The sequence below is a fragment of the Thermobia domestica genome, chromosome 3 (genome assembly GCF_964235325.1).
Source record: "Thermobia domestica chromosome 3, izTheDome1.hap1.1, whole genome shotgun sequence".
NCBI lineage: Eukaryota > Metazoa > Arthropoda > Insecta > Zygentoma > Lepismatidae > Thermobia > Thermobia domestica.
Window position 1 is genome coordinate 238,408,741 of NC_137456.1, and position 23,976 is coordinate 238,432,716.

Below are 23,976 nucleotides of genomic sequence, written 5' to 3' on the forward strand. Positions count from 1 at the left end.
ACGTATCAATCAAAGCAAAATAGCTCAAATAAACTGATGTATCTAATTTAACTAAGAAGATATTACATCATAATATCACAAAAACGAAATGTATTTTTAGTATTCAAAACAGCTTAGAATATTATCTTTTCTATCCATTATTATGAACGGTATTGTAGTAGGTTATACTCATTATTAAGAACGGCAATATCTAATACTTACAAATGCATTTGTTATAATTTTTTTCACATGTATCAAACACATTTATTTAATTTTCAACCGAGTTGTCGATCTTTTAGTCAATATCACATTTGAGAGTAACAATATTTTAGTGAATTAGAGTAATTTAAAATTAAAAATTCATTTAATCAGGAGCTTGCTTAGTGTAAATAACATATGTTTAATATATAAGTATGTGAAAACAGCGAATATGATGCAGTCAAATATCAAAAAAGTAAGGAACAAATTAGCAACAAGCTGATAATTGGTACAGTTGTTGGGAATGATGTTTTAAACAACATATTAAAAGTCCCTTGAAATTCCACTTAAGCTTGGAAGCCATATTGGAAAATGACCGCTGGAAGTGTTAAATAAAAATACCCAGATATAAATAACAATATATTCGTTATGGTTGAACCTAAAGAGATAAATTTAGTGTCGTTTAATAGAACATAGATAACACAATATTTTTATAGAAAAACAATTTTTCATAAAAAGCATTATTTTTGTGTAACATGCTGTATGTGTATGTGTATAATGGTAGATAGATTTACTCCCTATTAGTTTCGACATCTTTTATCTAAGCGTTTTTTTAACAATAAAAATAATTAATTAATACTTCATTTTAAAGTAATATAAATGCGATAAAATAAACAAGAAAATATTACAAACATAATTTCTTTATTTATAAACTTGAGCAAATTTGTATCATTCGTAATCTGTTTTACATTGCAGCGAATATGTTTATATCAAATAAAACTACATAGTAAAAGTATCAAATGTAATTTATTTCGTAATGGTAACATTAATATTTTTGTGTTTGGTTTTGATATAGTGATAATTTGACTCAACTCCCAGATATCCCAAATTCTATGCCACATAAGCTGATCTTACGAGAGGGTGCATCCGACAAGCATTTATGATTCCGTAAAGATATCTATAAATTTTAATTTTTCTTTTCACTAATGCAAATCTGAAATAGTTTTTGTTTTATGCATTCTGTATATATTTATACAAGAAATAATCAAGTTCAATTAGAATCATTATGACAGTTTATTGGCTTATACATAACCTAGACATTTTTCTTAGGTAAAAAAAATATACATTCAAATCATTTTATGTAAAATGGTCATGTTATAGAACATTATTAATTTCTTTTTCTAGTTACAGTTGGTGGTACCCTTTCATTATTCCTTGGATTCAGCACCATGTCGGTAGCAGAAATTTTCTATTACTTTATACTGAGATGCATGCTGCTAAGGTCCTATAGAAATTAAATCGTTAACATGAAAATTGGGATTGACATGATATAATTTGGAGAAAATTCTCATTTAAAATGTATTTTCATAAAATTTTGTAATATTTCATTTGAACTATTTATACACAATATTATCTTACGCAAACGCGAAATCTACTATTTTACTTAGATAAGGACACACTTTGTGTAAAGTTAATAAGAAGAAAATATAAATTTTATACAGTGTATATAATACATATTTTAAAAAGTAAAAAATTATGTGGTTTTAAGCAATGTTATAATTTTTGAAATTGGTTTCGTAGAAAAGGCTTCTGAATTATTACAACTGGAATATTCATTTTAAATTATTTGACACTAACATAAACATAAGACTAACTTATCTTGTTTGTTTGTGAATTGGTCCAGTGTTCAGCGTAACCTGCACAAAAACAAAATACAAAATGGCGTTTATTGCAGACATTCTTTATTCACGTTATGTAAGATTTACACTTTCTGTGCTTGTTTACTCGACATTCATAGCACGTTTGTCTTTCCTTCTTTGCCTTTGGATGTGAATACTATCGTTGTTATCGCAAAAAAAATCAAATTTTTGAATGGCAATCTAAACATGCATTTCGAGTTTACGGCAATTGTTTCTTATGATATTGGATTACTTTTATTACTGCAGTATATTTCATAATAGAGTTAGTAGAGTGGATAATGTTTTTTATTCCGTCTTTCTAATAATTTGATATACATGTACATATATTTGCAACTACATTTAAAACTAAGTTTTACAAACTTGTACATAACAAATCAATTTAATACCAAAAATTACTCCACTGTTCCTCTGACTGATTACGACTAACCATACTCAACGAAAATCAGTTCATATGCTACGAAGAACCGGACGAAAATGTTACACTACAATAAGCGCCACTCACAATCTTGAAAATCCATTTGCGTTTGATCACATTTCCTGTAACAGTGTTCAAACAATGTTCTTGTTTGTATTACAATAGATGAGTCTTACAGTGCTAAATTTCCATATGAACCTATTAACAAATTAAGACAAAAGTCAATTTTCGTTACTTAGAAAAACACATTGATGTCCATCACCATGGTTTTATAACCATGGGTTCATAGTACTGTTTATACTACTTATGTTACTAAGTAAAAAGTTCATCCAGCTCTTGTGCTGATGGGAAGGATTTTAAAATGTTGACTGCATTTCATCTCTGTATTGCTAGGCTTCTTCGTTGTAGTAAATAGTGTTTGCATCTTGGATTGCCTGACTTCTTAATTAAAGTTGATCCTAATTCAGTCAAACATTCACTTTCTTCTTTGCTTAAAGAAAACATTGTTTCTGTAGCAAACGAAACAAAAAGATGATCGTCTTTCAGTCTGGAGTACTTTGTATGTTTCCGTTTAACGGCTCCTTCTGCTGCATTTCCTGCTTCCATATAAGTTAGTGTTATGTATGAAGGGGCGAAAGTATCAACATATGTTACATCCCATACAAGACTCTGGCCCATCTTCCAAGGGATTAAAGTTACTCCTTCCGGTCGTTTCCCATCATTTCGAAACAATCCTTGTGGCTCTACGATGCTAGGAACATCGATGCCGGCGAGTGCTCGTTTGATTATTTGGTTTAATTATGTGTGACGTGTGATTCTACCACCCATTCTAATGCAGCTCAAGGCATGTAAACCTTTCTCGTCCACTAGATTTTGGCACGTGCATGTGAATGAGTGGCAAACATTTACTCCGAAGCGTAATGCTATACATATTTTGAAACTATTATCGTCTAAGAAAGTTCCGATTTTTTGAAGGTGTAGCTTGTAACCAGGCACCAGACTTTTTTCTGAACTGCTTTTAGGCGAGCAACGTCAAATGTATTTCATGAAATTATCTCCCTTCCAGCTATCTCGTTTAGTAGGATTTCAACCAAATTTCTTTGTGATTCCTTGGCATTATTATAAATACCTTTCCATAATTCCAATGCTTCCGACAGATGAGGGATTTTCACTTCGTCAACTAAACTTTTCAAAATGTTGGAGACTAGTGACAATACTCCACAGTAAGAAGACAGAAACACAGGAAGGCTCAAATCGGATGCTCTTTGAATATTTAAACCACGAACCGTATTGGTAAACTTGACTGAGCCCTTTGACTTTCATTTAAAACTTGATTCATTATTGATTGTAAAGGTGTTTTCAGGGAGTTATCCAACTGAAGTATTTTTATGAGAGAAGCCATGTGCGAGTGATACGCGAAAAGTAAGTTAATTTGGGGACACCTAGGCAATTTTGTAGGAGAAAGAAGGCTATATGTGATTGCAGTCCTTTTAATCTATGTGTTATCATTCTTAAACTGTTCAAATGATCTTCAAAATAACTTTCATAGCTATCTCCAAGAAGTGATGATTTTAATAACGATAGCTCGTGAGCTTGTATTGTCCGAATTCCAGGCAACAAATCTTGAAACAGGGCTTCTATAGTTGGATCTGTTTTACCCGACGAAAAGAACAGTTCACATTTAGAAGGATTAACTTGCAGACCTATCTTCCTAGATTGTGTCAATAAGAAATTTACATCTTGTATAACCGTATTTGGTGAGCCCCTAATGCCCCATCATCTAAATAAAATATATATTTTTAATATAAGAAAGCAAGCGCACTAAGAAAGCAAGTATGCTAAAATCACCGGTCCAGCAGGGTCACCTTGTTGGCATCCTACTTGTGATGAAATATTTCTATATCCATAAAATGACAATGATGGGCTAGAATAGCTCTGCCAGAAATATGGATATAGTTGAGGTAGAGTGGATTATTATGTAGTTATTGTAGTTAATTTGCATTCAGAATCTATCGTGAGACTGAAATGACCTATGAAAGAAAATGTCCAAATGCATAAAAACACTAAATTTTTGAAAACGTAAGTTTTAATTTTGTGTTTTCATCTCTAGATTACAATCTTAGGCCAATAGAGATGACCCCGATATATCCCACATACACTATGTTTGTCAACTATAAAGCCCACTGGTTGGGGGTGGTCGAAGCAGTGACTCCATGCCCTAAAGATATGAGTTTCTTCGACTGATATAAAGAAATCAGTGTAATACTCGGGTAGGTATGGAGGTGATGAAAAAATACCCAACCATGTATGTTGCATGAAATTGGAATTTCATTATTATAAGTGTTGTTCACCAGTGTGATGGATTCACTATGTTACCAATTAGTATCATACCTTCTCTAGAGTGGTATATAGCCTACAGTGGGGAGATAAATAGAGCAGTATAATCTCAAGCGGTTAATTTGACCTTGTTATATATTTTTACTGGAGATATTTTTTAAATCGCAGGTATGCGAAAGTTTTGTATGTGTATTTGTAAATAAATGATTGCAACTTTTACTATTCTAACAATTGTAAATTGCACTTTTTTTTGGAAATATCCTGAAAATGTGCTGTGTTTATTACATCAGCTGATCTTGCAAAATAATCTTGAAGTTATTCATTTCAAAAAGTACTGTATTTAATTTAGACGACTTATAAAAGCGAAATTTTGAAGAATGAAATGCATATTCTAGCAGGACAGTAGCTCTTCCCATAAAACAATCATTTTGTATTATATTACAGAGGGTACATTTGTTTCCTCTTCGTAAAATCTAAATGTTCATGTAAGAGTACTACACTAATAGAAAAGGTAGTTGACGTCTTGATTTTGTTCAGCTGCAAATATACTGTCAATAAAATAAACTTACTTCTCCCGCATAGCATGTTGGTATCTTCAAGGGAATTATTGTGATCTCGGTGATTATCTGCGTTCTAAATTCTTGTTAAATTGTATGGAATCATTTATTATAATTTGTTACCACCTGCAGTACATGAATATTTATTGTAACATGCTCTTAGAGTTTTTTTTATTAACATTTTATGATACGTCTCGTTAGATCATAAATTAAACTGTATGAATTCGTTGTAAGTTAGATATTTTAAAATTTAATCTCAAAATCATAGTTATTAAAATATCAAATGTATTTCACCACTAATGCTTTTTATTATGTTGTATCCTGTTTACCTGAAAATCATATAATATTTTAAGGCATGTTTAGGGAATGGAATATATTTTGTGATTTGTATTATTGAATGAAGTGAAAGTGTTTTGATTTTCATCCCAAATTTGATGTACATGCCAGGGTGTATTACCTTCCACTTGTTCCTAACTTCATAATACTCGTATTAAAATTTTATTCCCTCTGAGCAACACGTAAAGGAGAATAGAGCTATTATGGTAATGAGAATAACCTCGAACTGCAGCTTTCCGAGAGGGCACCCCATTGCTCTTTTCCGTTAAATCTGGGCATTTCCCGCATAATAGAACTGTCTCGAAATAGTGTCGTTGTAGAGCAAACAACTGATAAAGTTTTATAATTATATATTATATATTAAATATCATTAATGAAATCACATCCAAAGAGAAAGACATTGGAATCTCAAGACTTAGAATAGTGAAATTCCGCGATGGAGTTATGTTTAGCAACACAATACCTCAGCATGTTACGACTAGACGATTAACATATAGGACAATCAATAAATAATAGAGCAACAGATCACAAATTGTGAATGTAAACTGACCGGAAGGTTAGCTTACATGTCTTAATTGACAATATAAACTGGAATGCCAGACCAACGTAGAAGTCTTAATGAATGAATCTTGTTCATAACCAGTGGAAATTTTCTGATCATAGACGAAGCACCGATCTACAAGGGCAAATTTGGAAATATTATGCTGTAACTGGCTTAACGTTTAATACAAAATACCAATGCAGTAAGTATCTGCTAAGTAAATACTAATCCTTTCGCGAATAATAAATGCGTAGTTATATTATACCCCTTTAGCAAGAGCTCCTTCGTGGCTAAACGGTTAGCGTACGCGTCTTTGGCGTGGGAGATCCGGGTTCGATTCCCGGCGGGAGCTCATGTGGTTCGGATTCCACGTTAATCAGTAGGTCCACGTCTCATATAGCCTCGCTGCTGAACGGGACGCTAAACTAAAATCAACTCAACTCAACCTCTTTAGCAAATTCCAACACGCATATGTGAAAAGTACATCAAAGGCTTCACAGTTGTAACACATTTAGAGATGGCATTTCCGGGCTACGCGATTTATACCTCGTGTCAAATTGAAAACAAAAACTTAATGGTGGCGCGTAAGAGACAGCTCATATTGGCAAAATATAAAGTACTATGAAGAGTTACGTTCCGCCTACGTAATGTATTGTTCTCCAAAAATACAACAATATTAGATGTATGTGCGTGATACGTTGATTAATCGAATACAAAACATTATACAGAAGGGTTATCTCTTGCCAAGTCAAAATTATACGTCCAACAATAAGTATTATCGATGACGTCGCTAGCAACAGTTCAACTCTATACCCGCACAGTACAGAAATATTCAATCTAATGTTCTAAAATTACAGAGTTTACCCCTCTGCAGTTTTTAGTTGAAGGGTCATTCCACTTCAGTTCATCCAGGTCATGTCACTCATCGACACAGAATTTCATAATATGTGTTCAACAACCGCCAAAATTAACTTGTGAAAATTTCATAGTTCTCGCTCAACCCGTTCCCAAGTTATAGTCCATAAAAAATTGGTCACGATAGACAGACGTTTCAACCTGTGACAGCCGAAAATGGTCCATCTGAGTTTAAAATTGCCCTAGTGACATGCTGATATGAGTCCCTTCAGGCACCAGATCTATCCATTCTGATGCAGAGTTGTTTGTAGATCTCAAATCTATGATCAGATTTCACATAGTATTAATCTAAACTGCACTTTTGCACAATAATACTAGTAAAAAGTATGCTGTAAAAATGATCATCAGTTAGAAATACAAAAATGGCTGTACGTCAAAAAGTACCAAATTCTAAGAAATAATTCCTACATATTCTAAAAGAGAATGATATTTCCTATAAAATGAAGTGAAAATCATTTTGGGCATTTTGTTTAGTGCTAAAAAGAAATAAAATTGCAGTTTTCCACAAAATACAGGAAATTGTAATATTTCTTAGCATTCAAACAAACTTACATAGGCCTATACATTTCATTTTGGTAACAGTTTTACATTTCTGATCAGTTAACAATGTACATTTATTACTCAGTTGGTATTGCCTACCAGTACGAGTACATGGAGTCTCAAAAACAGATACAATGTGCTGTACTGGGACCCACCATGTGTCAGGTCTGCTAGAAGAATAAAAGGATGCTGCAGGCCTAGCTGGATTTATACATTTTATATTTATATCCGCATTGTCAGCATGCACTTCTACTACTAATCCGATATACCACTTATTATTATAGATTCATGCTACAAAGCAATTAACTTTAATGTCTTGCCTAGTCAACTTTTCCAACTGATCATATTCTGGTGCAAAGTTAAACTCTAAAGCTGGTGTTTCATATGCACTTAATCGTCTTGCTGAATACCTCTTATGCCTGCTATAGTCTGAGAAATCCAGAAAAGATATGCTAACACACATCGTACATTCTTAATCTCAATTTCAGGTAGATAAAAAATGTAATTTTCGACAACTGCCGCTTGCAAACGTAATGCATTTGTTTTGGATTTCTTATCTGTTTTTGAAATGGCCTCTGTAGATTTGCCTTTGTAACACAGCGTTTCACTCAATCACCAATCCCGTCGGAAGGTGACTTGCCATGGATGTTCGCAAAGAAATACCAACAAGCAGATATAACAAAGTCTTGGAGATAATGGCACAGATTTGAAAAGCTGTTTCAATTTTTATATTAGGCAGCACACCCATCTGTTGCAATTTCGACCTTTATAATATGTGGATATTTGTTCTTTAAGAATGACATGGATTCATATTGGACTTTATAAACAAAAGGCACGCCATTCTGTAAGACATTAGATAAAAATGTAGAGATTTCTCAGTTAAACGTTTAGTCTCAACACAATTAAGTAAAACAGGGTGTACGATACTTGGTACACGACTCATATGGTAAGTCTGTATCTCGTTTCGCAATATTAAGCCACAATTCTCTCCGACGTCAATTTATGGGCATCATCATGAGAGATTTTGTTTCCATTTCTTTCGGTAACTAGTCTGCCTCTTAGTAATGAAAGAATGGGGTATTAATCCTTGGAGCTTCTAGAAAAAATGATCAATTAATTTTAAAATTGGTTGTGTTTTTTCTACTAACTGACTACAATTAAAATTAACCTATTCTGTAAAGCTCACCTGCTCGTCGTCCCAATACACTTCTGTTTTGTTTTCTAGAAATTCTTTTATTTTATTGCTATCCTGGGTACATTTTATACACTCTCTGAACATACCATTTCTATTACTTTTATCACAAACCGTCAGTGAAATTGAATAATCAAGATATTCTTTTCTTAAACTAATGGCAGGCAACAATAAATATACATTTTGATGAGTAGTACACAATAGATATTGTGTGTACATGTTTAACCTGCAGCAACACACCATTTAGGCCTTAATATGCAGAAGTTGGAAAACACAATTTTAATGTCAGGATATTTTTCTTTGAAAGCAGCATGAAGCTCACATAGATCGCACAATATTAGTCGCTTTGCACCTGTAGCTTTCAGCTGAAAATCTCTCTTCCATGAAGTATCCCACTAAATTCGCCATCTTGTTACAAATTCTTAACTAAATTACAAGTTCGTTCAGGTAGTCTTTCCTTTAATCTGTGTTCTGGTAAGGAGCATATACCTTTGCTTGTACTTAATGCCATAGCCTGCTTAGCTATGTATTTACAAACATTAAAAACAACAGATTTTTGTGGGGCAATGACTCTGAAGCAATAGAGAGAATTTGAAGTTTTTGACGTTTATTTCCTATTACTATCTTCTGCTTCATTAACGGAACCAGGCAATCTAGTTGTGCTGCTATTTCTTTTACTTCATTTGTACTGGTTCTTAAGTCCGAATCACTCGTTTCAGATAACAAGTGTTCTGTATTATCAAGTTGTAAACTGCGTTTCATTGTTAACTTCGTTGGTTCGTGCATCACTTTGATTTTCTACACCCAAATGTTACACGTTGATGTGCAGGAATGGTATGCAGTTTTGAAGGTGAAAGACTTAAAGGGGAGTATTGAACTTGCATCAACCTTAGCCTTTTCTTCTTTCACTGCATCTTCTGTTGTATCCGGATCAAATTTGCATTCGCTGTCTGAGCTTTTCTGTTGAGACGCTGACTCTTCCGTACCTGAAGACGATTTCCCTTTTTGACAGTGAAAATTTCCTTCTACACTCTTTTGCGGTAGATGAAGCACATTTTCTGACCTAGAATAACGATAATATCCAGATGTTTCTTGACGGTTTTCATAAATTCCAGCGTCGCTGTTCACAAATCACGTGGCACTATTTTCTTGCGTCTTGTAAAAGGATCACATCATTTCTTGTGAGCTGTTCCATAGTGATGCAAATACCATTGCTTATGATGAAATAATTAGTCAGATTCTAATTGCTGCCTTGTAATTTAGACCTCCACAAAATAATTTCAATTTCGCTCTCTGCAAAAGTTTCATTATTAACTGGCAGAATTTCCTTCGTAGAACCTTATGTAATCTGGTGGCATGTTGAGTGTGTATTGCATAACTTATGCTGCAAGGAATGAGATCAATCTCAATAACTTCAGACGAACATTCACGTTCCATTTCAATCCTAAAAATGAAATTAGAAAATAAGTAAGTAAGTAATAGCTTTATACATTAATTAATTAATTTTAAAAATGTTAGTAATTACAAATCGCAGTATTGCAGATTATGCAGCCACTAGTACTGTTATTTTTTGTACTAAAATATGTCACAAATAGTCAAATTTTGCCTTCCAAATTATCTCCTTTGTTGTACCTCGCTCTTTGTTCATACAGGTCGCTCTTTGTCTAATTTCTGCGACAAAGTAAGAGCCAAGTCAACTAAAAGATAGAGGGAAACTTGGACAATTCTTAGTTCATCATGACATATTTGAATGTAGTACGTTGCAGGCTCAAATACCCAACACGATTTTCACTTCATTTTTAAGGAAGTTTTATCTTTTTTCAGAATATCTAGGAAATATTTCTATGAATTTGATAATCTTTGAAATAGAGCCATTTTTGTACTTCTAGTTGAGGCTCGTTTTTTAAGTAAAATTTTTACTAGTGTTTTTGCATAAAAGTGCACTTTAGATTGATACTATGTCAAATCTGACTAGAGATTTGAAATATACGGACCATTCTGCATCAGAATAAATGTGTCTTTTGTTCAAAGGATTTACATGAGCATATTAATAGAGCAGCGTTAAACCTAGATGCACAATTTCTGGCTCCCGGGAGCAGAATGTTTTGTCCACCATATCCAAATTTTGATGGACTAACATGGGAACGGGTTGAGCGAGAGCTCTGATATTTTGCACAAGATAGTTTTGGTGCTTGTAGACCAAGTGTACCAACCCCATCAGGATTCTGCCGCCTATAGTCGGGCAATTTGTCCATGCCGACCAGATGCCGCGGTCGGATTGCCGGCGCCGGACACCGGCGTCTTTCCGCTCGATCTTCGACCGAGACGAGCAAAAAGAGATTCGTTCATCAAAAGAAAACAAAGAGAGTTAGAAGGTAATTTGTTGCTTTAAAATACGAATTAGGGCTTATATTTCCCTCGTATAAAGCTTTCTCGAAACGGTCGGCAGACAGTCGGACGACGACTGCAAGAAGAGACTGCCGGCAATGTCTTGAAAAACGACGTCGGCGAAAGTTGCAATAACGCGTACCAGCGGCAAAGAGTCGAATTTTGAAAAATGAATAGAGCCTGTATCTTCTTTAATGATGAAGTAAAAATTGAAACTGTCTGAAGGTTTTTCTTGTGGGTGGGCAGTAATTCCATAAAATATGTCTTGTGAAAACGGAGTCGGCAGAAAGTCGGCATACAGCGGACGGAACGAGAACGTCAAATGATGGTTGTAAAGACGTCGAAACGTTGACGGCGTGTAGACCACGAAAAAGGTGAATGCATGAAAAGAAATGTAGTAAAGGGACTGTACGTAAAGGGTATATGAGAAGTAAATACTTAAAATAAAATACAAGTACGAGAGGATCCTTGACAATCATTTTGCAAGGAGACGGCAAACAGCGGACGGCGACCGCGGCAAATATTGTCGGAAAGACGCCGAAACGTTGGTGGCGTGCCGACAAGTAAAGGAGCCGAAAGAAGTTCGGCAAACAGCGGATGGACCGACCTTGAAAAGATGCTCGGACAGGCGCCGAGCCGCCTTTGCCGCTGAAGAGCCTGATTGCAGAAATCGTAGTCTGGTTGTGCTGCCTCGGTTCGCGTTCTTCATTTGTCACATTGTGATGCAGTGTGGGTAAAGTCCTTCAAACAAAATTCGTTGAGGTGAGTTTGCAAGTGCGGAAAATAATGTTTATCATAAAAAATATTCATTCATTGGAACTGTACGCAGTTGCTGGTTAACACTTAAAGGCCGATGGGGATTTAAATTTCGAAACCGCCCTGTCCGGCAGAAATCAAGGGTTATTTTAAAATATCATATCTTGCTTCTTTTTTGTAGTTAGTCAAAGAAATTTTGTGAAATGTATGCTAATATACTGATACATCAAGATAAAATTATTCAAGGGTCCCTTCTTTTTTCCTTGTCAATTTGTTGCTGCCTGTACCTATTTGCCTCAATTTTGCAAAGTACCCTTTCATTTGCCAAAAAGTTTTGCCCAAAAAAGTATGAAAATATATCAAAATGAAGACTTTCCTGCATCATACAAAGGAGTAGGAAATTGACTATTTTTTAAAAAGTCTGAAATTAAGTTTATATACCCTTTTTATAATGTTTAAATGCCTGGACGCTCGTGAGCGTCCAGCGGATTCAACGTTAGTAAAGGGATGGACGCTCAGGATCGTCCATCGGTTTTTAAGTGTTAAGCAAATACCACGAAAACATGAAGTGAGAGAGTGGTGAGTAAATTTAATATTATTCATATACATTTTCATATATTATTGCACATATTATGCATATACATGTGGTGAGTTAATTTAATATTATGCATATACATTTCAAATTGTCATAAATTTTATATGTTGTGTTACATGTGTTAATTGTTGCTGCGCATGAAAAAGATTCGGTTATAGTATGTTCCCGCGCACTGGCGTCTCTGGCATATAAAATTTTTTGGGGGCGAGTATCAAACAAAGTAATTTAAATGGTACTACCTAGCCCAACCTGTATCTTAACTTCGATTCTATTTGTTGCCTTGCTGCTTGCCTTCACGAACCCCCTAAGGTATATCGGCAAGTCGTTACTTTAGGCAAGGCAGTGACAATAACCAAGTCATCTGAACCGGTTCCCGCAATTATAGTTACAGTTCCGAAGAAGGAAAGACAGAAAACAACGTGCCCTGCGGGGCTCTAACCCGCCTTCACTCGCTAACGCTCGTTCGACAATACTATGTACTGACAGGATATCATTGCCTTGCCCAAAGTAAAGAGTTACCGGTATATCAAGAACTCGATTACAATTGTAGGGTCCGCGCTGGCCCAATGGTAGAACGTTCACCTCTGGTACTTGGGGTCCCGGGTTCGATCCCAGCCATCGCATTGTGAACTTTGTGATGGACAAACACTGTCTGCGTGGGTTTCCTCGGGGTTCTCCCGTTTATTTACACTTTCTCCATTCCACCATTTCATTCATTACTCATCATCACCGTCTTCTTTAGCCTAACCGGCATAACCGTTGGACAAAAACTTAAAGGTTTCACTTAATTTTTATTTAGAAAAAACGAGGTTCTGGTTTTTATTAAAAAACTGTAGTACACTATTTTCTTCTTGAAATTGCAAAAGTTTACATGCCTTAGTTTTTAAGATAAGTGGCTTCTAACTCAACGCCAATGTATTTATGCACAGTGTACGAAAGCTGTATTTTATGTTTACAACTGAAGCGCTACTAGTATGAAACCATAAAAAGTGATATTGAAATATGTATGATTACCAAAGCCCACATGTTTTCACTACCCTCGCCTACGCGTATACCCACCGTCGCTGACGTACTCGTTCCCTTCGGACACAGCCCCGCGCTACCGCGCGGGCCCACCAACTTTACCCTGCGCTGACTCAGTTATATAGAATTCGTGCTCTTTAGTGGCCAACTAGCACCAGGGGCGATTCCAGGGGGAGCGATCGGGGCAATTGCCCCCTCCCAAAGAGGAATCCTTCTTACTTTATATATATAAATAAAACCCATTCCAGAGATTGGAGTACTTAAAAGGAGCTCAAAGTAGTAGTATTACAACCTACCTCCCCCCAGAAATCCGTCCTGGATCTGCCCCTGACTAGCACAGGTTCGTTTGTGTTTTTGCACTGTAGTTTTTATGCCCCTAAGCTAATGTAAAGTAATCGAACGTAACTTAATCTAATCCAACCAAGTATAGCCGATCGGAGTACGTTTTCGTACATTGTTTTTCGATTTTCAAATTGGTTCTGCGATACAACTGTAAATCCCTAAATTTAGGTTAGGTTAGTTTGGATAATTTTTAGATTAAGTGCTCTGACTTACTGCTAGAGGTGATAGCTTAATTTTGTCTTTTTGTGAATAGTTGTGACCCGCAACCTATTCTTATGGCAAAAATACTTAATAAAGCGAGGTGGTGTACAGGCTTCACTCCTATAATACAATCAAAGGAACGCTATTTCCAAGCAGAAATCGTACTCCAGGGGAAAAACGTCAGCGCGGTGAGTGGCACACTGAGAAAAATAATCGGTAACCAACTGGAGATTAAAGGATAACTTGGCTGCTAGAACCAGTTAATAATTTTATCTATGCCAGGTGGGATATTTTCATGTCGCTCAGTGGAAATATTTTAGAAACAATAAGAAGGAAGTTGGTGAAATAATAAACCTGAACGAACGCAAGCTCGGATTTGTACATAAGTTTTAAGCCTAAATAACAAAAAGGAAGATACGTAATTATCTTAGAGAAACGTGGACAATTTCTCATAATGCTTAGTGCCGTGACAAGCTTTGTGTTTCTGTAGTATTCTCTAGTATTTAGTGTTTCTTTAGTAACCTAATAAGATCCACTAGATTATATACTGCAGGACTTGTTTCACATGTGAGCGAAAACTTCTAATTAAAAAAAATACAGGAGAAATGAAGTAGTGATTAAACGCTCTTGTGTACAGGTTTACTTGTGGCGCAATACTAGACATAACTGTTGAAAAATTATTATTGTTTCAACAATTTCCTTTTTATTGTCCCCTAGACGCTTTCTACTGGGCGGAATACATTTTACTTGACATAATAAAATTCAAGGGGACCTCTAGAAGTAATTATTGAAAAGGTACAATTCTTTTACGATTTGCGTATAAATAAGCCTTCCAGATGTCTAGCATAAAAACAGCGCAAAGAAAGCACAAAAGAATCTGTGCTGGGTGACCACTAAATAGCACGAATACTATCGAACAGAGTCAGATAGGGCGAAGCTGGTGGTCCCGCGCCGGAATGCGTCCGAAGGGAGCAGGCACGTCAGCGATAGTGTGTATGGGCAGAGGTGAGGGTAGTGGAAGGAAGTGCGTTTTGAGAATGATACAAGTTTCAACAACACTTGTTGTTGTTTCATACTAGTAACTCTCCACTTGTAAACAAAATACAGGTTCTGCACACTGTGCAGAAATATGATGCCGGTGTACACGGTGCAGAAATAAGCCACCCGTGGAAAATAAAATCTAATAGAGCCATTTTTCACATGCAGTCATTTGTTTTATTCGTCATAAAGCACTTGTAATGATTTTACACTAGTAAACCTAAGATACAGTTGTATTACATTGTATGTAATTAAGTTACCTGTACAAATTTGTTCCTTATAAAGATGTGTTTTCATGGAAAGTATAGAATTTTACCTGCAAATCTTCCAAAATGAAATGCACGAAAACTACACCTGCACCAGACAGTCTTATTTTAATATTTTGCGGGCAGCAGTGGCTCAGTGGTAGAGCGTTCACCTCTGGTGCATTGGTTTCCGGTTCAAACCCTGCTCCTGCCAAGTGAACTTGCGGTGGACAATGAACATGTGCGTGGGTTTCCTCGGGGCTCTTCCGTTTCCTCCGACTTTCTTCATTCCACCGTTTCATTCATCTTTCAATTTCGCTGTCTCCTTAAGCATAGCCGGCATAAACGTGGGAGGTAAAAGTCAAAGATTTTTTTAAAATTTTGATTGTATATAATTTGTAAGAAAAAAGTCAGAGCAAAATACTTTTCAAACAGAATACAGCAAATGTCTCAAACAGAATGATACGAATACCTAATTCCCCTGCCACTTCCTCATTAAAACGTAGTGATTTTCTGGCCGTATAAGTCAAAGCTTTGTCCATATGGACCATCACCTGTTTCGCGACTGATAGATACAATTGTAGGATATCTCTTCGGTAGGTGAATATCAGAATGGATTCTTGGAAGTATTTGGCATCCACCTTCAGGCTTTCTTCGACCTTGCGTATCATCAACGTACCCTCATATCCGAATCCCGTAACAACCATAAATCCACGAGGGAAACTCCCTGCACTGACGAACAAAATTGCTGCGCCGTTTGCCGTCAATGCGATGGTCAAGGATGTTATAAAATTGAGGTTCTGCCCATACAACAAAATCGTGAAGCCATACGTTACAGTTTCGCCACACCTACTGTGCCCGCTCCGCGCCACTAAGATAACAATGCGAGAGAGCTCACATGATCTTTGGGGGGGGGGGGCTAGGTCCTCCAGGATCGGCGCCCTTGACCCTGGTTTCAACAATACGTACATGACACATTAGTATCGGGGATTTTAAATTATTGCCCCACACTTTCGACCATAGCCGGACAAGCAGACAAGTGATTGCTCCGGCCACTATTTTTTTTTTTTAAGTACGAAAGTTACAACAAATGCAGACAATTTTGTTTTCAGTCTAGTATAAGAAAATGAATGCATTCAGAGACGCAGGCGTGGAATTGCTAGTGAAAAATGTTAGTTTCATATTTTATATTCACCATCTATTTGCAGTAAATTAAACAGAACATCAAAAATTCTGCAGTATGGAAATCTAAAGTAGAATTCACATTAAGGGCGGTGGGATACTGTCATGACTCTTTATAACATTGTTCTGCTTTTTTTCAATTGTTTCATATTGTTTACAATGTGTAAAAACTCACGGAGCTCCTGTTCTATATGTTATACAGGACTATAAAAGCTTTATATTTTTCAGGGTTAAAATTTTGTATTAATTTTAAGGTTAAGATTTTATGTCGAACCCAGAAATGTGTCCTAGTATAAACCGTTGAACCACTTAAGTTAGACGTGAAACAAATCCATTCCACAAAGCTAAATTATTTCCCTTTTATAAAACTATACATTTTTAGTCTTTCTTCAAATGATACAGAAAGGTAGTAACATAATTTTATGGATTATTAAATAGACCCTCTACTGTACTTTTAGAAATCTGTTATGTTGCAGCCGAAATAATTTTTCAAATTTCAATTAGCAAATTACTATAGGAAATTAAGGAATTACCATTTCGCATTGCATTGATAATTCTTTTCTATACTATTATTAATTAATATTTCCAATTATTTATTCTGAATCATTCTAAACAATGCTTTTACCTTTCTGTATAAGACACCGTCCTCGGATTCATATTGAAAATAAGTACGTCACTTTATGTGGTTTTATAAACTAGAGAAAAATTTAGTTTTGTACATAAACGTTTGTTTCACATCGCTACGTTAAGTGGTTCAAAAATTATAAAGCGAGAAATTATAATTGGGTATAAAATTTTAACCTTCAGAAAGGTTAAACACAATTTTAACCCTGAAAACTTTGTCAATATATCGACAACAAAGCAAAAGAGGTTATAACAAATTGAGTCATGGTTATTTCAACTAATAAAGGAGGTTATATTAGACGAGATACTCGGTTACTAGAATTAACTTACCCTATTACATTAACCGAGTAAACGGGTTATTTCAATTAACTGAGCAGGTTAAATTAACCGATCTACTTGGTTAAACATTTGCTCGACCTTATATGTTATCTTAACTAATTTAATTTGTTATATTAACCGATCCACTTGGTTATACATTTGTCCTACCGTATTACTTTAACCCAGTAAATGGGTTACTTTAAGTAATTGAATATGTTATATTCACCAAAATACTCGGTTACTGCAGTTGATGCACCCCGTTTCATTAACCGAGCAGTCGGTTATTCCAACATACTAACTAGGTTTCCGGTTACAGGCTATGATTGATAGTGGTAACTACGTGATCGGTTAGCGTACCCCTGTGAGTTATTACACTGTAACCTAGCAATATTAACCTGTAACTCAAGGTTGCTATCACCTTCTCTCGTTAACCTTTTTGGCTTGGCTGCTTGGACACACGTCTCTGTTTTCCATATATTGACAAACTAACTTGGTTACTGTCAAGTTTTTTTTTTTTTTTTTTTTTTTTGCGTGTAGGCTCGGATTGAATCTCTCCGCCACCACATACCTGTTATGACAGTATTTTTATTTATAATTTTTACTTCATTAATTTTTATTTAAATCTCATTTTCCATTGGGTCTGACCCCTGTACTTTAAAAAATTTAGAAAATCATTGACGTTTAAAATCCTTTTTTCCAATAGTTGATGGGAAAACGACAACCTGAAAAGACCGTATTCCGACGGATTGCTGCGGCTTTTTTTTTTTTTTTTTTTGGAAGAAAGCGTTTGCAACTAGCAAATTTTTAATGCATAGAACAGTGTTGTTCCTTGTGGTCGTGATAGTGAAAAATGTGCTTTCAGGGGGAAAATATACTGACTGTTAGAAGTTTTTCACATTAGGCCCACAGACATGTTAATTGAATTATTCTTAACGTTCATTATTAGCTGCTCAGTTGTTATTTTTAGGTCGCTTTTAAGTATTTGTAAGTCATTCCCAGATACTTTCCCTCTATATAGCACTTAAATCGTACTGAGAATTGTAGAAATGTACTGCGTATGTACCGAGTGCAACATTGCTGGTGGGAATCCGCCATGATTTTCATTGCAGTGCTACGCATCTTTTCTGCTGTCTGTCGACTGGTCGGAATGGCAACTTTCCACCGGCGGGGCCGGCGCATTTTATGCGCTTTTCCTGTTGTTTCCCGACTGCTCGAAAGGACCTCTATTTGATGTCAGCTTCTCAATTCTCCTACAGGCGGGATCCGACCTCTTGCCGCAGTCGAAAATAGCCCTTTGCCGACTGGATATCAACCCTTCACGAAGGCAAAATTTTCAACACCTTTCACAGTAGCTTTGCCTAAGTTTGCCTCCGTGCTATGATTTCTCATGAAGGGCACAATTGCTAGTTTTGAAAGTATATAATACTTCCATGTCCCATTCAATGTCTTCTTTTTGGCTGAGAGTGCTCCAAAACAGCAAAAAGGAACGAGTTTTATACTGGGCCACACAAGAAATGCAAGTATTATACTTCAAGAACTTGCAAGGGTGCTCCTTGTCCAGAAATCATAGCATGGAGGAAGACTTAAGCAAGACTAATGTAAAAGCTGATGAAAATTTTTCCTTCCTGAAGCGTTGATTTCCAGTCGGCAAAGGGCCACTTTTCGACGGCGGCAAGAAGTCAGATGCCGCCTGTGGGAGAATCGGGACCCGACGTAGAAAAGAGGTCCTTTCCAGCAGTTGGCAAACAGCCGGAAAGGTGCATAAAATGCGCCGGCGCCGCCGTCGAATAGTTGCCTTGCCGAGCAGTCGGCAAACAGTCGGAAATGAGCATTAAATACGCCGGCGCCGCCATCGGAATTTTGCCTTGCCGAGCAGTCGGCAAACAGCCGGTAATAACCATTAAATGCGCCGGCGCCACCGTCGAAAAGTTGCCATGCCGAGCAGTCGGCAAACAGCCGGAAATGAGCATTAAATGCGCGGACGCCGCCGTTGGAAAGTTGCCTTGCCGAGCAGTCGGCACTCAGCCGTAAAGTTGCAGTAAATGCGCCGCCGCCGCCGTCGAAAAGAGGCCGGCATAAGGAGTCGGCAGAGAGTCGGAAAGAGGTCTTTCCGACTGTTTTGCCGACTCTGACAGTCGGCAACAGTCGGCAAAGGGCATTTTTTTTACGATTTTCGACCGCTTGCCGCCTCGGCAAATGGTCGGCAATTTTGAACAAGTAGATCGTCGTGAATCTCTCTTGCCGACCGCGGCATCCTGATGGGGAAATATCATTAACATTTGAATCTGCAGGTGACATTTCGGTTTTTTGCTCGACTAACTGACGTGGAATGACCCAGTCAAATAAAAATTTCTCACAAAAATAATAGATATATGTTTTGCTATCTACTCCTACTGATACAAATAATAATAATGATTTATTTTAGCTAGAACTATAAGTCCAATCATAAGTAAATGTTTCTCCTACATCACTCGAACTAACATCCGTTGGTAGCGGCAAATTTAGATATTCCTTGGTATTCACGTGAGTTAAAAGAAAACTAGCATGTAAAATTTCGCTTGTGATTCCAGCGTACTTATTTGATAAATGACCACTGGCAACATTATGAACATAACACCGAAAGTATCAAACATTAAAGTTAGTAGTCACCATGGAACTCGAGTACTTTGTAAATGATTTTCCTCACACCTTCAAACACGTCCTCAAGCTGTACAAGTGAAGTGATATAGATAGTATTATTTTTCTAGTTCCCTATTTACATGGAATTGTGCACGATTCTACGCACTTCACTGTGAAGAGTTATAGTCCCTTCCGAAGTTCGAAGAAGCCAAATGAAAGCTGTGGAAATCGTCTGGAGACATTAGCAAAATGTCCGATAATTGTTGAAACTTGTGATTAGGTTATAGTAAAATAATATTTTACTTTAAAGTAAATTTTGAATTGGAAATGAATCAACGACAAACCACCATACCATTATTAATTGCGTTGCTCTTTTGTTCTTCTATACTATAAAGTGGAAAGCGTTCTTATCTTTAAAAGTTGTTTACTCTTATTCGGTACCAGAACTACACACTGGATGAAACATGTGTATGGCACATATTGTTTTGGATTTCGCGTATATCTTAATATAAAGATTGACAGCAGGGTTCATCCACTAACGGTCGCTTTGTGACCGTCTCATGGATTGAAGTATTGGAAGAACAGAATATCTCAAATTAAAACTTGTCAGTATTTACAGTTAATATCATGGTTACACAATAACTTGAAATATTTGACAACGTAGACAAATCTATTGCATAAAGGTCCACTACTTCTCTCACCGATTTTCGAAACGTAGGTTCTAACTTCTTTCATGGTTCTCTTCTACCTGGAACTCCATCCAATGCCTCAAACTAGAAACACCAATTTCCGCCCCAGGTATGCCACTACGTCCACATTATTCTACGTGGTAATTAGCTGCTCACTAACAGAGATCGTAATATTACAACGTAATGTGAATTACCAAACTATGTCTCAATGACGAAAAAGAGAAAGACAAATAATAATTTCACTACTATTCACTATCAGTTAGTACCTACTGACTCCAAAATGTAATTCATAAAAATATAATCTTCTCTCACCTTAGGAACATAGTACCAGTAAACTTAAGGAATCATTTAATCAGTTTTTGTCAACACACATAGAGTGATTGACACTTTAAGGAATTTTTAAAATATAGATGTCTACATCTTTTATCTTCTAAAATATATTCTTTTGACATTTTCTCTAAATATACATTAATACATATTGATTACAGAGAACGTGTTTTGTTTTACGTATTTCAGAAGCAGAAAATGTTTGCATAGCTTATAGTGAACATTACTGTATAAAACTATAGTGATTGCCACTTAAAATACAGTAATTGGTAATTATTCCTATAGTGATAGGCACTATTATTAATCCACAACTCAAATTTTTTTTTATTTTAAAGGCCTACATAGTTTTATATTGTGTACCGAAATATAATACTATCAGGTTGCTCTTTGACCAGTAATTACAAGAAGTCACTAAAAATTATTTATAACGTTTTATAAACAATTCAAACAAACAATTCAGGCATTTAAATGCAGGCAAAATGACAATTTTTAAAACTCTATCTTAATACATCTTTGAATATGAAAGAAGGAAACGAGAAACAAAGGTCACACGATTTGCATTACAGAGACTGAATGATATTACTTACTATTATCGTAACCTGGTATATCTGTATCTTCGCTGTCATCGTTCAGAACGTCGCAAATGTGGCACACAAAATCATCATTTTGCAGGTCTTCTGGACTATGAATCTTGTGATCTCTAGGAATGCAATGTAAATGAAAACTATCCGTACACAAAGAACGCGTTATCATGTTGTAAACTACTCATGTGTAAACTACAAACAACAACAATGGCTTTCGTGTGGCGATTTTAAACTTATAGACCTCATGCTGGGACTTCAATCAGACTACACCAAACATCCTTGTTATGTCTGCGAATGGGACAGTCGTGCAAAGGGTGAATATTAGGTTAGGAAAGAATGGTCATCCGGAAATGCTCTGTCACCTGGAGTGAAGAATGTTGAACGTGAATCACTCGTGGAGCGTTCAAAAATTTTTCTCCCTTCTTTACATATGAAGTTCTGCATCATCACACAGTTAGTTCGTGCTCTAAATAAGGTCTTAAGTGTTCGCAGTACATATGCAAGGCATTTAGTACTATGAGCTTCGAAAAACTCTCGGCAGTATATTTACTGGTCCACAGATAAGGAAACTTATCAACTATCCACATTTTCAGAATCCCATGACCCAAATGGAGAAGACAACATGACAAAGCTTCAGGAATTATTAAAAACTTCGTGGGTAATACAAGACGCTCTGATTATGAACTTATTGTAAAAGTTGCTGCAAGATCTTAGAAATCTTAGGTGTAATGTGAGTGTCTAACTACAATTTTCTATGCACATTTCGAAAATTTCCCACACAATATGTTTATAGTGAAGAACACGGTGAACGCTTTTACCAGGACTTACAGGATATTGAAAAATGTATGAAGGTGGTTGGACCATTAATAAGATGGCCAACTATCGTTTGCTGCTGAATAGGGAGAACACAGGCGTTGTAACTCCTCGAAAATTTACCAAACGAAGGAAATTGTTTCGAAGTAGTAGGCTTTTGTATGATTAAGTGTACATATTTGAGTAAATTTTGGAATTTGTTTGGATCTGTGTGTGTTTAGTTACTGTTGTCATTCTTAAACCACTGTATGTACATGAAAAATATATATTATGTATTCTGTATTATAATGTATTTTGTACGTGTTGATATAAAAATACCTCACATTCCCAGGGAAACGTGACGTGATGGGTGAAAATTGATGTTATATTCGTAATCAGCGGCCTAAAATTATAAGAAAATGCCACTCAAACCAAAATCATCGGAACATTTTTTCATATTGCAGAGCTATATTTCAATTTTTGTTACTATTACTGATAATTTGCGAATACAATGCTGCAACTAAAATTGCAAAACGGTCAAAGACATGCGCGAATGATGCGCGTGTGAAGAATATAGGGTTTACAAATGTGGGTGCTTGTTAAAAAGGTTGGAACGTTTGCCCTAGAGGATCCTAAAACTTTAATTTAGAAAATACAGCGTCTTGTATCATTTTCTACTTTATAACAATAAAACGAATAATCTATAAAAACATTGCACTTCTGCTAAATTATCTCGCTGAACAGTACTAAATGGTCACCGAAGGCTAACATGAAATGGGCCTCCACACAACTAGATTCGCTTCTTCTTTAGTTAACTAAACATTAAGCATAATACCGAAGTACCATTATGGAAAAATGAGACTGTAGAAAAATTGAACCTTTCCTCTAGCAGTTAAAAAAATAACAGAACCTGGACACAATAATAATAATAATAATAATAATAATAATAATAATAATAATAATAATAATAATAATAATAATAATAATAATAATAATAATAAGAAGAAGAAGAACAACAACAACAACAACAACAACAACAATAGACCACGATAGCTGCTGCGACTAAGTTACTGCGCACGATAGCTCTTGAAGGAAAGCAAAGTTTTTATTTATTTGTTTATTTATTTTTTGCAAACTATAGGTAGAGTAATTATTTCGGAGGAGCTAGTTAATTGAAGTGATCCATAAACCGAAAGTGGTAGAAATCAACCATTTCCAATTTTTAACGTTGACCACTATAAAATAAAAACGGTTTTCGGCAATTGATTAAGCATTCCAAGAATACCTTTCATTTATTTTTGTTACCAACCGAAAGTCGTAGAAATAAACCATTTCCGGTGTTACGTTGGACAATATAGTGCAAAATCGATAATAGCGATGGGCGATTTTCTGTAATGGTAAATCGTTTCGATTGGATCTGGCAAGAAATTACCGAGAAATAAATTACCAAACACAAATCAAGTCCAAAACGTGGCCAAGCTCGGCCAGCAAATGTAGTTATCTTAACTAGGTTTAGTGCAGCTCACCACCGAATTTTGTTCCG